The sequence below is a fragment of the Emys orbicularis genome, chromosome 11 (assembly GCF_028017835.1).
Source record: "Emys orbicularis isolate rEmyOrb1 chromosome 11, rEmyOrb1.hap1, whole genome shotgun sequence".
Classification (NCBI taxonomy): Eukaryota; Metazoa; Chordata; order Testudines; family Emydidae; genus Emys; species Emys orbicularis.
The window spans coordinates 13481213-13495634 of NC_088693.1; positions in this window are offsets into that span (position 1 = coordinate 13481213).

A 14422-nucleotide genomic window follows, 5' to 3' on the forward strand; every position below is an offset into this window, starting at 1 on the left:
GACAAATCTTTCCCAACTTGATTTAGATTGATTAATTATTGATGCTTTAGGACACCACCTCTGCCCGCTGTGGGGTTCTTACACCTTCCTCTAAGGCATCTGGTGCTGGGCACTGTCAGAGACAGGATACTGGACTAGATGGACCGTGGGTCTGATCCAGTATGGCAGTTCCTAGTCCATGTTTTTCAGTTGTCCAGTAATAAAATTCAGTTATGATTATTCCCCCTTTTTAAATACCGAAGGGGGATCAATTTAAAGCAAAAAGAACAGGAGTACTTGTGGCACCTTAGAGACTAACAAATTTATTAGAGCATAAGCTTTCGTGGGCTACAACCCACTTCTTCGGATGCATATAGAGTGAAACATATATTGAGGAGATATATATACACACATACAGAGAGCATGAACAGGTGGGAGTTGTCTTACCAACTCTGAGAGGCCAATTAAGTAAGAGAAAAAAACTTTTGAAGTGATAATCAAGATAGCTCAGTACAGACAGTTTGATAAGAAGTGTGAGAATACTTACAAGGGGAGATAGATTCAATGTTTGTAATGGCTCAGCCATTCCCAGTCCTTATTCAATCCTGAGTTGATTGTGTCTAGTTTGCATATCAATTCCAGCTCAGCAGTCTCTCGTTGGAGTCTGTTTTTGAAGTTTTTCTGTTGTAAGATAGCCACCCGCAGGTCTGTCATAGAATGGCCAGACAGGTTAAAGTGTTCTCCCACTGGTTTTTGAGTATTATGATTCCTGATGTCAGATTTGTGTCCATTAATTCTTTTGCGTAGAGACTGTCCGGTTTGGCCAATGTACATGGCAGAGGGGCATTGCTGGCACATGATGGCATATATCACATTGGTAGATGTGCAGGTGAACGAGCCCCTGATGGTATGGCTGATGTGATTAGGCCCTATGATGATGTCACTTGAATAGATATGTGGACAGAGTTGGCATCGGGCTTTGTTACAAGGATAGGTTCCTGGGTCAGTGTTTTTGTTCAGTGATGTGTGGTTGCTGGTGAGTATTTGCTTTAGGTTGGGGGGTTGTCTGTAAGCGAGGACAGGTCTGTCTCCCAAGATCTGTGAGAGTAAAGGATCATCTTTCAGGATAGGTTGTAGATCTCTGATGATGCGCTGGAGAGGTTTTAGTTGGGGGCTGAAGGTGACAGCTAGTGGTGTTAAAGCAGTGGTTTTCAACCGGGGTACACATAGCCCAGGGGTATGCAGAGGTCTTCCAAGGGGTGCATCAACTTATCTAGATATTTGCCCAGTTTTACAACAGGTTACATAAAAAGCACTAGCAAAGTCAGTACAAACTAAAATGTCATACAGACAATGACTTGTTTATACTGCTCAATATACTATATACTGAAATGGAAGTACAATATTTGTATTCTAATTGATTTATTTTATAATTATATGGTAAAAATAAGAAAGTAGGCAATATTTCAGAAATAGTGTGCTATGACACTTGTATTTTTATGTCTGATTTTGCAAGCAAATAGTTTTTAAGTGAGGTGCAACTTGGGGTACGCAAGACAAATCAGACTCCTGAAAGGGATACAGAAGTCTGGAAAGGTTGAGAGCCACTGGTTTAAAGCATAAACAATTCTGTATTTGCTTCTTTTGGAAACTGCTGATTTTGGAAAAATCAGAGTAAAACTTTTTATCCCCCTCTGATTTTGTTGGGTTTTGGAGGGTTCAGATTTCACTTGGAACCTCCAGAATTTTTTTTTAAATCAATGCAACCTAAATTCTGTCCCTTTGTGCATATGCATTAGGATATAGTCTTTAGTTATATGATCACATATTATTGTTTCCTCAGTCAGTAAACGGAATGTACTGTGCTGATTGAATCAGTTGAGAATGTGTGTGAATGATGCTGGTTTTTAGGACCCCTGCCTCATTTGCTGCAGAAGTTGGAAAGTCTGTAATGGAAAATGCAGGAAACTACAAACGAAAAAGCCTGTAATTAAGAAAGTGAACTGTGACTCAGGAGCACTAGGTTTTATCTTGGGCTCTGCCCTAGACTTGCTATTTGATGGTGAGCAAGTCATTTAATCAAAAATTTTGAAGATGGCCACTAACAGTGTTTCTATCATTTTGGCTACCCAATTTGAGACATTCGAAGTCGGATTTTCAGGAGTGGTGAGCACACACAACTACAAGGGAAGTCAATGGGAGCTGCAGATGGTCAGCACCTCTGAATAAGCCCGTTACCAAACCTGATAGTGTGAGAACTTCCTAAGGGAGGGGAAAACTCATTCAACAATAGATAAAATTAAACTCAAAATTAAGATATTCAAATAAGGGAAATAGGATGAAAAAGGAGAAAAGCTTAATATCACAGAGAGTTTTGACAGGACAATTAATAAACAAGTTACAAATGTAAATGTAAGAAAAACAGAAGTTTGTGCCTAAAAATGAGATAATGAAAGACTTTAACTGACACTATCAACTGACAAAATACAAGAGGCTGATGAAAACTAGAAAAGCATCAACCACAATATGTGATCAATGTCACAAAGCTGAAGAAAGCAACTAGGATCAGGTCTCCTCAATACAGCTTTACAAATGTTCTGAGGCCAATTTCTTATGGTGTACTTGTGTATATACTAAGTTAGGTATAGAACCATAGGATTAGACAGCATGGCAAGGGCCATCCAGTCTAACTCCTGCCCAGATGCAGGATTTGCTGTGTCTAAATCATCCAAGACAGGTGGCTATCCAGACTCCTTTTGAAAAACTCCAATGAAGAAGCTCCCACGAACTCCCTATGCAGTCTGTTCCATTGTCCTGCTGTTCTTACAGTTAAGTTTTTCATGAGATTTAATCTAAACATGCTATACTGTAGTTTGAACCCACTGCCTCTTGTCCTACCCTCTGTGGTAAAAGAGAACAACTTTTCTCCATCTTTTTCATGGCAGTGTTTCAAGTATCTGAAGACTGCTATCATATCCCCCCTTAATCTCCTCTTTTCCAAATTAAACATATCCAGTTCCTTCAGTCTTTGCTCATATGACTTGCATTCCATCCCTTTGATCATCTTCATCGCTTGCCTCTGGATCCTTTCCGGTTTCTCTACATCCTTTGTATACATTGATGACCAAAACTGGACACAGTACTCCAGCTGAGGCCTAACCAGCACCAAGTAGAATGGTACTATCACCTCCCGTGACTTGCATGCTATACCTCTGTTAATGCAACCTGAAATTGCATTTGCTTTTTTAGCAACAGCATTGCATTGCTTACTCATGTTGAGGTTGTGATCCACCACAACTCCCAGATCCTTCCCAGCTGTGCTGCTGCCATGCCAGTTTTCCCCCATTCTGTATTTATGCATTTGGTTTTTCTTCTCTAAGTGTAGCACATTACATTTGTCTTTGCTGAATTTCATTTTGTTGTCTACAGCCTAGTTCTACAATTTATCAAGATCCCTCTGAATTTTAGCTCTACCCTCCACAGTATTGGCAACCCCCCCACACCTTTGTGTCATCTGCAAACTTGATCAGTACGCTCTCTATTCCTATATCCAAGTAATTAATAAAGATGTTAAACAACACTGGACCCAGAACAGATCCCTGTGGAACCCCACTTGAAACCTTCCTCCAATCTGACATCATTCCATTAATAATTACTCTTTGTTTGTGGTTGTTTAACCAATTATGTACCCACTTAATTGTAGTTCCACCGAGCCTGCATTTCTCGAGCTTACTTATCAGAATGTCATGTGGGACTGTGTCAAAAACCTTGCTGAAATTCTGGTATATTATGTCCACCACATTCCCTCTATCCACCAAATCAGTTTCCCTGTCAAAAAAGAAAATCAAGCTGGTTTGGCATGATTTGTTCTTGGTAAATCCATGCTGGCTGCTAGTGATTACCCCTTCATCCTCCAGGTATTTGCAAACTGAATGTTTTATACATTGCTCTAATAGCTTCCCAGGTATTGAAGTCAGGCTGACTGGTCTATAGTTCCCCGGCTCCTCCTTTTCCCCCGTTTTAAAGAAGGGCACTACATTAGCCCTTTTCAAGCCTTCTGGGACCTCTCCTATCATCTGTGAGTTTGTAAATATTATTGCCAGTGGCCCTGAGATTTCTTCAGCTAATTCCTTAGGTACCCTCAGGTGAATAGCACCCGGCCCCGCTGATTTGAATTAATTCAAATTGGTCAGAAGATCTCTGATGCGTTCTTTACTTATCCAGATCTGCATCCCTTCCCCTTTATTGTCTCTGGTAACTTCGCTAGTCGTTTGGTCACATGTTATTTTGTGTGAGAAGACAGAAGCAAAGCAGGCATTGAGCAGCTCTGCCTTCCTCTCATCTTCTATGACCAGCGCACCTTCTCCATTGAACAGCAGACCCACACAGTGCTTAATCTTTCTTTTTTATCTGACATATTTGAAGAACTCCTGCTTGTTGTCACTAACATTTCTTGCCAGCTGTGACTCATTCTTTGCCTTGGCTTTCCTGATTTGTCCCTACTCGCTCATGCTATTCCCATGTATACTTCCCTAGGGCTTGTCTACACTACAAAATTAGTTCGAATTTATTAAAGTCGACCTGTAGCCTCTGATTTTACAAAATCGATGGTGTATGTCCCCACTATGTACATTCCATCGGCAGAGCGCATCCCCACTACTGTGGGTAGCATCGACTCATGGAGCAATGCACTATGCGCAGCTATCCCACAGTTCCTGCTCCAATTGGAATTCTGGGTTAGGCTCTCAATGCCTGATGGGACAAAAACATTTTCGGGAGGTGTTTTGGGTACATATCGTCAGCCTCCCATAATGCACTTGGCTCCTCCCTCCCTGAAAACAATGGCAAACAATCATTTTCGTGCCTAAGCCTGGGTTACTTGTGCAGACGCCATAGCACAGCAAGCATGGACCCTGCTCAGCTGTATGCTGTTGTTGTGAGCATCACAAACACTTTGTGCATCATCCTGTGGTATTTGCAAACCATAGCCAGGAGCAGCTGTGTGGAAGAATGTGATGCCACGCAAATAGCGGTGCTGGAAGCCATGGAACGGAGCAATTTGCACATACTGGCAGCAGTCGCTGGGCTTGTTGACACAGTAGAACGCAGCTTCTGGGCCAGGGAAACAAGCACAGACTGGTGGGACCACATCATGATGCAGGTATGGGATGGGGATCAGTGGCTGCATAACTTTTGAATGCATAAGGTCACTTTCATGGAACTTTGCAAATTGCTTTCCCCAGCCCTGAAGTGCAGAAATACCAAAATGAGACCTGCTCTGACAGTTGAGAAGCGAGTGGCGATAGCCCTGTGGAAGCTTGCAACACCAGATTGCTACCGGTCAGTCAGGAATCAGTTTGGAGTGGGTAAATCTACTGTGGGAGCTGCTGTGATCCAAGTAGCCAGGGCAATCAATTCACTTCTATTAAGAAGGGTAGTGACTCTGGGAAACGTGCAGGACATAGTTGATGGCTTTGCTGTGATGGGGTTCCCTAACTGTGGTGGGGTGATAGACAGAATGCACATCCCTATCTTGGCACCAGACCACCTTGCCAAAGAGTACATAAACCGGAACGGGTACTTCTCAATGGTGTTTCAAGCGCTAGTGGATCACAGGGGCCATTTCATCGACATCAGCGTGGGATGGTCGGGAAAGGTACATGACGCGCACATCTTTAGGAACTCCGGTCTCTTCAGAAAGCTGCAAGAAAGAACTTTCTTCCCAGACCAGAAAATTACCATTGGTGATGTTGAAATGCGAATAGTTATCCTTGGAGACCCAGCCTACCCCTTGCTCCTGTGGCTCATGAAGCTATACTCAATCAGGTTGAACAGCAGTAAGGAGCAGTTCAACCATAGGCTGAACAAGTGCAGAATGGTGGTAGAATGTGCCTTTGGATGTCTAAAGGGGTGCTGGTGCAGTTTACTCACTAGGTTAGACCTCAAAGAAAGCAATATTCCTATTGTTGTTGCTGCTTGCTGTGTTCTACATAATATCTGTGAAAGTAAGGGGGAAAAGTTTCTGGCAGGGTGGGGGGTTGAGGCAGATTGCCTGGCTGCCAATTATGAGCAGCCAGACACCAGGGCAATAAGAAGAGCACATCAAGGCGCAGTGCATCTTGATATGGAACTGGGTGAAGAGGGTAGCTGGTTCATCATTGGGTGCAGCGGGACTCTAAGGTCTAGCTGCCTTTCCTGCACCTCAGCCAGATGCCTCAACATGTCTGTTTGTTCTCCCATAAGCCGCAACATCTCCTCTTGCGTGTTACGCTCTTGTTCCCTGCTTGCTTTCCTGCCCTCTTGGTCGATGTGCATGCTCTCTGAGAGTGTGAGCCTCCATGCATGGAGCTGGGCCCTGTCAGTCTCAGAAGAACACATCAAATCACAGAAGATGTCTTCCCTTGTCTACTTTTTTCGCCTTCTAATCTGGGACAGCCTTTGTGCTGGTGTGGAGGAAGTACCTAGAGAAGCAGTTGCAAGAAAAAGCATACATTGTTGAAAACAAAAGGTTAACTGTTGCAATGAATGAAACAATTCACAGCAGTAAATACATTCCCTGAGGTACTCGGCCAAATTTTGTGTTTTAAAAGAAGAGCCTGCCAGTAAGGTACAACACATGGCAGAGCGCTGGGCAGCAGATTTCGGTGTGCAGGCAGGCATGGTAAGCACACACAAAAGAGTAGGCGGTGTGAGGGCACACCCGGAGAAATTTTTTACTGTGGAAACTCTTGGCACATAAACAGGCTTTTCCAGGGAGCACCCTTTGCGTGGCTGCACTGGCCGCCACTGTATCCCAATTGTTTACCTCAAATTAAACAGTAACCACAATTGCATTTAACCCCTGTAGTGTTATTACAAGTATGCACTCACCAGAGGTGCCTTCCCCGCCATCACAGTCCCGCAACAGTAGGTCCTGGGAGGGGATTGGCTCCAGAGTTAGGAAAAGGTCCAGGCAGATGGGGAGAATGGATCCTCCACTTGCCTGCTGCACATTCTCCTCCTCCTCATCAACAATGTCCTTCTCTTTGTTGCCCGTGGCCGCCTGGGTCCCCCGGGAGGTATCCACGGACAGTGTTGGGGTACTGGTTGGGTCCCCGCCTAGAATCACATGCAGCTGCTCATAGAAGCGGCATGTCTGTGGCTCAGCACCAGAGCAACTATTCGCCTCCATTGTCTTCTGGTAGGCTTGCCTGAGCGCCTTTATTTTCACAAGGCACTGCTGTGTAGGGTGACCAGATGTCCCCATTTTATAGGGACAGTCCTGATATTTGGGGCTTTTTCTTATATAGGCTCCTATTACCCCCCACCCTCTGTCCCGATTTTTCACACTTGCTGTCTGGTCACCCTACTGCTGTGTGTCCCTGGTGTAGCCTTTTTCCCCTATGCCCTGTGCGATTTTGGCATAGATGTCAGCATTTCTTCTGCTGGTTCGGAACTCTGCCTGCACAGACTCTTCTCCCCACAAAGCAATCAGATCCAGTGTCTCCTGTACGCTCCACGCTGGAGCACGTTTGCATACCTGGGCACCCATGGTCAGCTGTGGTGGTGAGCTCTCCACACTGATCAAACAGGAAATGAAATTAAAAAGTTCCCGGGGCTTTTCCTGTGTACCTGGCTGAAGTGCAGTGGAGTTGAAAGTGCTGTCTAGAGCGGACACATTGGAGCACTCTGGAACACCTCCCAGAGGCCAAACAAGTCGAAATACACTGTGCTGTGTCTACACTACCCCTAATTTGACCTGGGAAGGTTGAATCTAGCGCTACTCCTCTCGTTGAAGTGGAGTACAGGCGTCGATTTTAAAAGCCCTTTAGATCAGCGGGAAGGGCTCTGTAGTGTAGACAAGCACATTATAAATTCGACCCAATACAGGGAATGTCAATCTAACGACATACTGTAGACCAGCCCTAAGTGACATGCCCCTACTTCCATTTCCTGTGTGCATCCCTTTTGATTTTTAGATAGCTAAAAAGCTCCTTCTGCAGCCACATTGGCCTCCTGTGGCTCGTCTTATCTTTCTTCTGTGTTGGAATAGCTTGATGTTGAGCCTCTAGTATTATATCTTTTAAGAACTGCCAGCCCCCTTCAACTCCTTTTCTTCCTAATTGGTCTTTCCATGAGACCTTGCCTATTTTTCTGAGTCGGTTGAAATCCACCTTTCTGAAGTCCTTGTTTTGCTGTTCTCATGTCCTCCTTTCCATAGGATCTTGAATTCTATCAGATCATGATCACTTCCTCCCAAGTTCCTGACCACCTTCACGTTTGCAACTAATTCATCCCTGTTGATCAAAACCAGATCTAAAATGGATGACCCCCTAGTTGTTTCCTCCACTTTCTGAATCAGAAAGCTGTCCCTTACACATGCTAAGAATTTGCAGGACGTATTATGTTTTGCTACAATAGTCTTCCAGTAGATATCAGGGAAGTGAAAATCCCCCATTAATACTAGCTCATGTGCGTTAACTAATCTTGTTATCTGCTTGTAGAATGACTCATTCACTTCCTCTTCCTGATTTGGGGTCTACAATAGACCTCCCCACAAACACACACAACATTGCTACTGTTCTTTTTCTTTGTTATCCTCACTCAGAGACTCAGAGACTGTCGCTCACTTCCCCTTGGACCTCAGAGCAAGAGTATACATTCTTGATGTACAGCACAACACCTCCTCCTTTCCCCACATACCTTTCCTTTCGGAACAAGCTATATCTCTCAGTGCCGGTACGCCAATCATGGGAGTTGTCCCACCAAGTCTCTGTGATGCCAATTAAATCATAATTTTTTTCCAGTTCATCCTGCTTGTTCCCCATACCCCTTGCATTCGTATACAGGCATCAAAGATATTTTGCAGACTGCCCTGTTGCTTTTAATCGCTATTTAAGTTGTAAAACAAGTTTATAAGATTTCTGACATACAAGAATGGATTTGTTAATAAATAAAAGAAAAACATCAGGCCCTAAAGCCCAGATCCTAACTCTCATTGATTTCAAGGACCTGGTTCCTAAGTGACTGAAGTTAGACATCCAGTCACTGAAGCATCCAAAATTTTGACCTGGCTGTCTCTGTGCCTCAGCCCCTCATCTGTAAAATGGGGATAATAGTACTGGCCTATCTCACAGGGTTGTTGTGAACATAAATTCATTAAGAACTAAGGTTTCCTGTGCTATGCATTAATTGCATGAGCAACCATAATCCTGGCATTCTCTAACTGTGGAGTGCTTGACTTTGCAACCTTAATAAAGGTTTTTCAAAGTATGATTTTTAAAAATGTAATTAATAAATATATTAAGCAACACCAGTCCTAGTGCAGGATATCTGGGGCACCGTGCTGTTAATATTTTGCCATATTGAAAAGTTTGTTTTGGGTCTTTTAGTCCAATCTCCAGGCCCTTTCTAATCATTAATCAATTAAGCTCTACAATATCTTGTGAAGTAGATAAATACATAATATTATGAATGTTGAACAGAAAAGAGAAAGCGAGACTGGTTCTGTCCAAACAGGCTGCATAGAAGACAGACCTTAAAGTCCCCAAATACCATAGTTAGAAGCGCATTATAAAAACATGGATGAGTTCTTGAGACTCACCATTGTCTGGATCTTCTTATAGGAGATACAATATTTTCCCAAATAAAAAAATAAAGAGGTGATGCAGGGTTTTTTTAAATGGCAAAGAGAACAATGAGTACATCCATCATGAGGAAAAAATCGGGCTTTTCAATTTCCTATTATAGCAAGCGTGATCTCGACTGGTACCGTACTACTTGTACCGAGCCTCTGAGCCATTTTCAGATGCCTCGTTTTTAATAAAAAAGAACCTATTACAAAATGTTTCTCCTTCTTCCCAAACACAGATCAGGAAAAACAGAGAACGAAGATTGCACCTGTATGACCTGTGACAGTTTTAATGTCTGCTATCGCATGACTAGAAATTAGACCTATAACCTCTGTGTTTCCAAGGATATAATTAAAGCATTTGTGCTGGCTGGCGGTGAGACATTGCACTAGAAAATAGGTAGGGTTTTTGAAAATGTATTAGTACTAATTTTGCTGTTGCTCTAAAATTGGCCCATGGTAACTGAGACAATTTGCTTTAAAGGTGGAGGGTTATGAAAAACTACTGCCAATGCCTTTCTCTTAAAGTATAGAAAATGTATAAAGGTTTTTTGTTTAAAATATGCATCCTAAGCAAAATCCATGCTGGTGTGGTCTAAAGGCCTAATTTGGGATGATCTGCGTAACACACTCATGGCTTCACTAATCGAGAACAATGTGGTAATCCCAAAATTAAATCTAATAAAAACTGCACACAACTTAGACCTTCAGATATTTTCTGTATATATCCAGCAGCTCATCTCCTAGACACCTGAGACAGATTACTATACAAAACGTATAGAAGGGTAAAAACCACACTCAATATGTTACGACAAAGAGCGTCTGAAATGAAAAGGGTTTAAAACCTAATTTAAAAGGAGGTAACCCCAAAATTCTCACTTGACAAGTAGTTATTTTTCAGATTCCTCACAGCCTTCCTATGGATTTAACAGTCCCCCTCTGCACACTACTCCCTCCTTCAGAGTGAAGTTTGATCCAGATTCTGATTATCATATTGCAAAGATTTGGGATCTGATCCTACTGTCCTTCCTTAAGGGAAAAAAAACAAAAAAACAAAACCTCTCTCTAAGTTTTGGGAGTTTTACCTGAATAAGGACTGCAGCATCGGGCCCGTTGTATTGTGTTGTGGAGGAATGCAACACGAGCTGAGCATGAACCTTATGTCATATTGTGCATTCAGTAACTTTTGACAGAAGCTGCGCACATAGGCGATGATCATGAAAATAATGATGTATGTGCCTCACTTTACTTTTTGTGAATGGTCTCATTGATTTGAAGCAACCCTAACCCTAGCCCAGAATCAACTAACCAGCCCCAACACTAAGCCTCATCAAGGGCCTTAACCCTAACTTCCGAAGTCAGCGGGACTACTCTGATGCATAAGTCTTTGCAGGATCAGTAGGATCTTAGCTAGTATGTATGTAACCTTATGTTTTTCTTACTGTCACTTCTTGTCTTCCGCCTACTCTCCTCCATGTGTCTTGTCTTTGCTTAGATTATACATGTTTTGGGGGTAGGGACTTTATTTTATTGCATGTTTTTACAGCATCCAGCACAATGAGGCCCTGAACCTGACTGGTACTTCTAGGCCAGGGGTCGGCAACGTTCGGCACGCGGCTCACCAGGATAAGCACCCTAGCAGGCTGGGCCAGTTTATTTACCTGCTGACGCGGCAGGTTCGGCCGATCGCGGCCCCCACTGGCCGGGGTTCGCCGTCCCGGGCCAATGGGGGCGGCGAGAAGCAGCGCGGGCCGAGGGATGTGCTGGCCGCGGCTTCCCGCCGCCCCCATTGGCCCGGGACAGCGAACCGCGGCCAGTGGGGGGCCGTGATCGGCTGAACCTGCCGCGTCAGCAGGTAAATAAATTGGCCCGGCCCGCTAGGGTGCTTACCCTGGCGAGCCGCCTGCCGAACGTTGCCGACCCCTGTTCCAGGCTGTCCTGTTGTACACATAATAATTGATTTGTTTCACTTGTCTACTTCCCCTTGCTAATGAGAAGACTGGTTCTGAGAGCAGCTGAGCTAAAGCAAGTGCCATCATCGCAGCAGCTGGGAAAGATCAGAGTGTCTCTAACTCAAGGGAGACACAGTGAATTGGGAGGAGTCTACACTGGCCATGTTACCTGTGCTCTGAGCTGGGCACATGAATTGTGTAATTTACAGAGATGAGGCACAAGGAAGTAGAATTAAAAGCAACAACAACTATGATCAAAATGCAGAAAAAAAAAAAAGAAGCTTTCAAAATAGAAAGCAACATAATGAGGGGGTCATTGTCTAATAGTAGTTACAAAGGTGTAATCAAAGTTGGGACTAATGGATTCGTGCTTACAGTGTGAGAAGCAGTGTTGCAGCTGCGTGAGTCCCAGGATATTAAGAAGAATTGCTCTGTGTAAGGTCGAAAGCTTGTCTCTCTCACCCACAGAAGCTGGGCTAATAAAATATATTGCCTCACCCACCTTGTCTTGCTGAGTGATAATTAGCTCCTCTCATCTGACCACATGCAATGCAGCTCAAAGCTGACAAAAATGACCGTGTACCAGATCTCGTCCTCTTTTCTGTACTTATCGGTATGCCGTTGGTGCCATCTGCTGAACAAAACAGGTATTGCATTAATACTTTGAAAAGGAAGGCTGACATACAGGAAATAGAACAGGAGTACTTGTGGCACCTTAGGGTATGTCTACACCCAGCCGCTAGTTCGGCGGCTGGGAATCGAAGTTCTGGGTTCGACTTATCGCGTCTTGTCTGGACGCGATAAGTCGAACCAGGAAGTGATCGCCGTCGACTGCGGTACTCCAGCTAGACGAGAGGAGTACCGCGGCGTCGACAGGGGAACCGTGGCGTCGACGGGGGAGCCTGCCTGCCGCGTGTGGACTGAGGTAAGTTCGAACTAAGGTACTTCGAACCTCAGCTACGTTATTCACGTAGCTGAAGTTGCGTACCTTAGTTCGAATTGGGGGGTAAGTGTAGACCAAGCCTTAGAGACTAACAAATTTATTTGAGCATATGCTTTCGTGGGCTACAGCCTACTTCATCGGATGCATGACATCACATACATCCGATGAAGTAGGCTGTAGCCCACGAAAGCTTATGCTCAAATAAATTTGTTAGTCTCTAAGGTGCCACAAGTACTCCTGTTCTTTTTGCGGATACAGATTAACATAGCTGCTACTCTGATACAGGAAATAGTATCAGAGGGGTAGCCGTGTTAGTCTGGATCTGTAAAAAGTGACAAAGAGTCCTGTGGCACCTTAGAGACTAACAGATGTATTGGAGCATAAGGTGCCACAGGACTCTTTGTCGCTTTATACAGGAAATACTGTGCCAAAATATGTTCTACATGAATACTAAGTAGCAGAGATAGTTATCCAGTTGCCTGTGAGTTTGAAACTACTAGAGATGAATTTTGGGATTAACTATGAACACATTTAAAATTATTTGTAGAGAACTGGTGCGAGGTGTCTGCGTCTGATCATTATGATTTGCCCAGTACTCAGGTTTAGGAGGCACTTTACGGTACAAATAAAAAGACAAGACAAAATCTCACAATTTAATGTTAGATGGCGTATGTGATGGAAGCAATATGGCAGTGGTTTACAAACTTTTTTTCTGGTGACCCAGTTAAAGAAAATTGTTGATGCCTGCGACCCAACGGAGCTGGGGATGAGGAGTTTGCGGTGTGGGAGGGGCTCAGGGCTGGGGCAGAGGGTTGGAGTGCGGGGGTGAGGGCTGTGAGATGGGGCCAGGAATGAGGGGTTCAGGGTGTGGGAGGGGGCTCTGGGCTGGGGCGGGGGCTGGGTGATGGGAGGGGGTCAGGACTCTGGGATGGAGCTGGGGATGAGGGGGTTGGGGTGCAGGAAGGGGCTCTGGGTTTGGGGGGGCTCAGGGCTGGGACAGAGGATTGGGGCACGGGGTTGGGGCATGGGCTTACCTCAATCAGCCACCAGTCAGCAGCGCAGTGGGGGTGCTAAGGCAGGCTTCCTGCCTGTCCTGGCACTGCAGACTGCGCTGCGCCCCGGAAGCAGCCAGCAGCAGGTCCGGCTCCTAGGTGGAGGTGCACAAGCGGCTCTGCGTGGCTCTCACTCACAGGCACCATCCCCCTGCCGGCTCCCATTGGCCGGGAACCAGCCAATGGGAATGTGGAGCTGGTGCTTGGGGCAGGGACAGTGCGCCTTTGCCTCGCCCAGGGCCGGCTTCAGGCACCAGCGGAGGAAGCACATGCCTGGGGCGACACATGCTAAGGGGCGGCACAGTCCGGGCGGCTTTTTTTTTTTTTTTTTGCTTGGGGTGGCAAAAATGGTAGCACCGGCCCTGGCCCCGCTTCTTCCCACCCTCCCACCCCCTGAGGGCGGTGGGCGGTCCTGCCCTAAGATTTTAAGGCACAAGTAGTGTTCTGTGTATGCTGTGGCACACTGCACCTAAATCCAGCTTTTTTGCAGCAAAACTAATGCTGAATTCCACAGCATGTTGAAATTGCTGTGACCATTCAAGTAAGTTCCAGACAGAGCTTTGTAGTGAATTATATCTGCATAGTGAGTTTCCAAATGGGCATGCAGTATCATTTCTACTCTCATCTTTAAGCCCAGAATTTAAAGGCATGACATAATATTCTAAAAATAAATTACTGAAGGCCAGAGTCTGATATCTTTATGCACCTGGCAGCTCCTTACTCCACAAACAGGTCTCACTGAAGTCAGCAGGGCTACTCATGGAGTAAGGTACTACTCAATGTACTCAAATCAGGGCCTGCATTAGTGCATCTCTTGAGATTTCTCACACCCATTTGATGGTACTTGCCTTGGCTGTTTGTTTTAACGTCCAGGGGACACACGTGA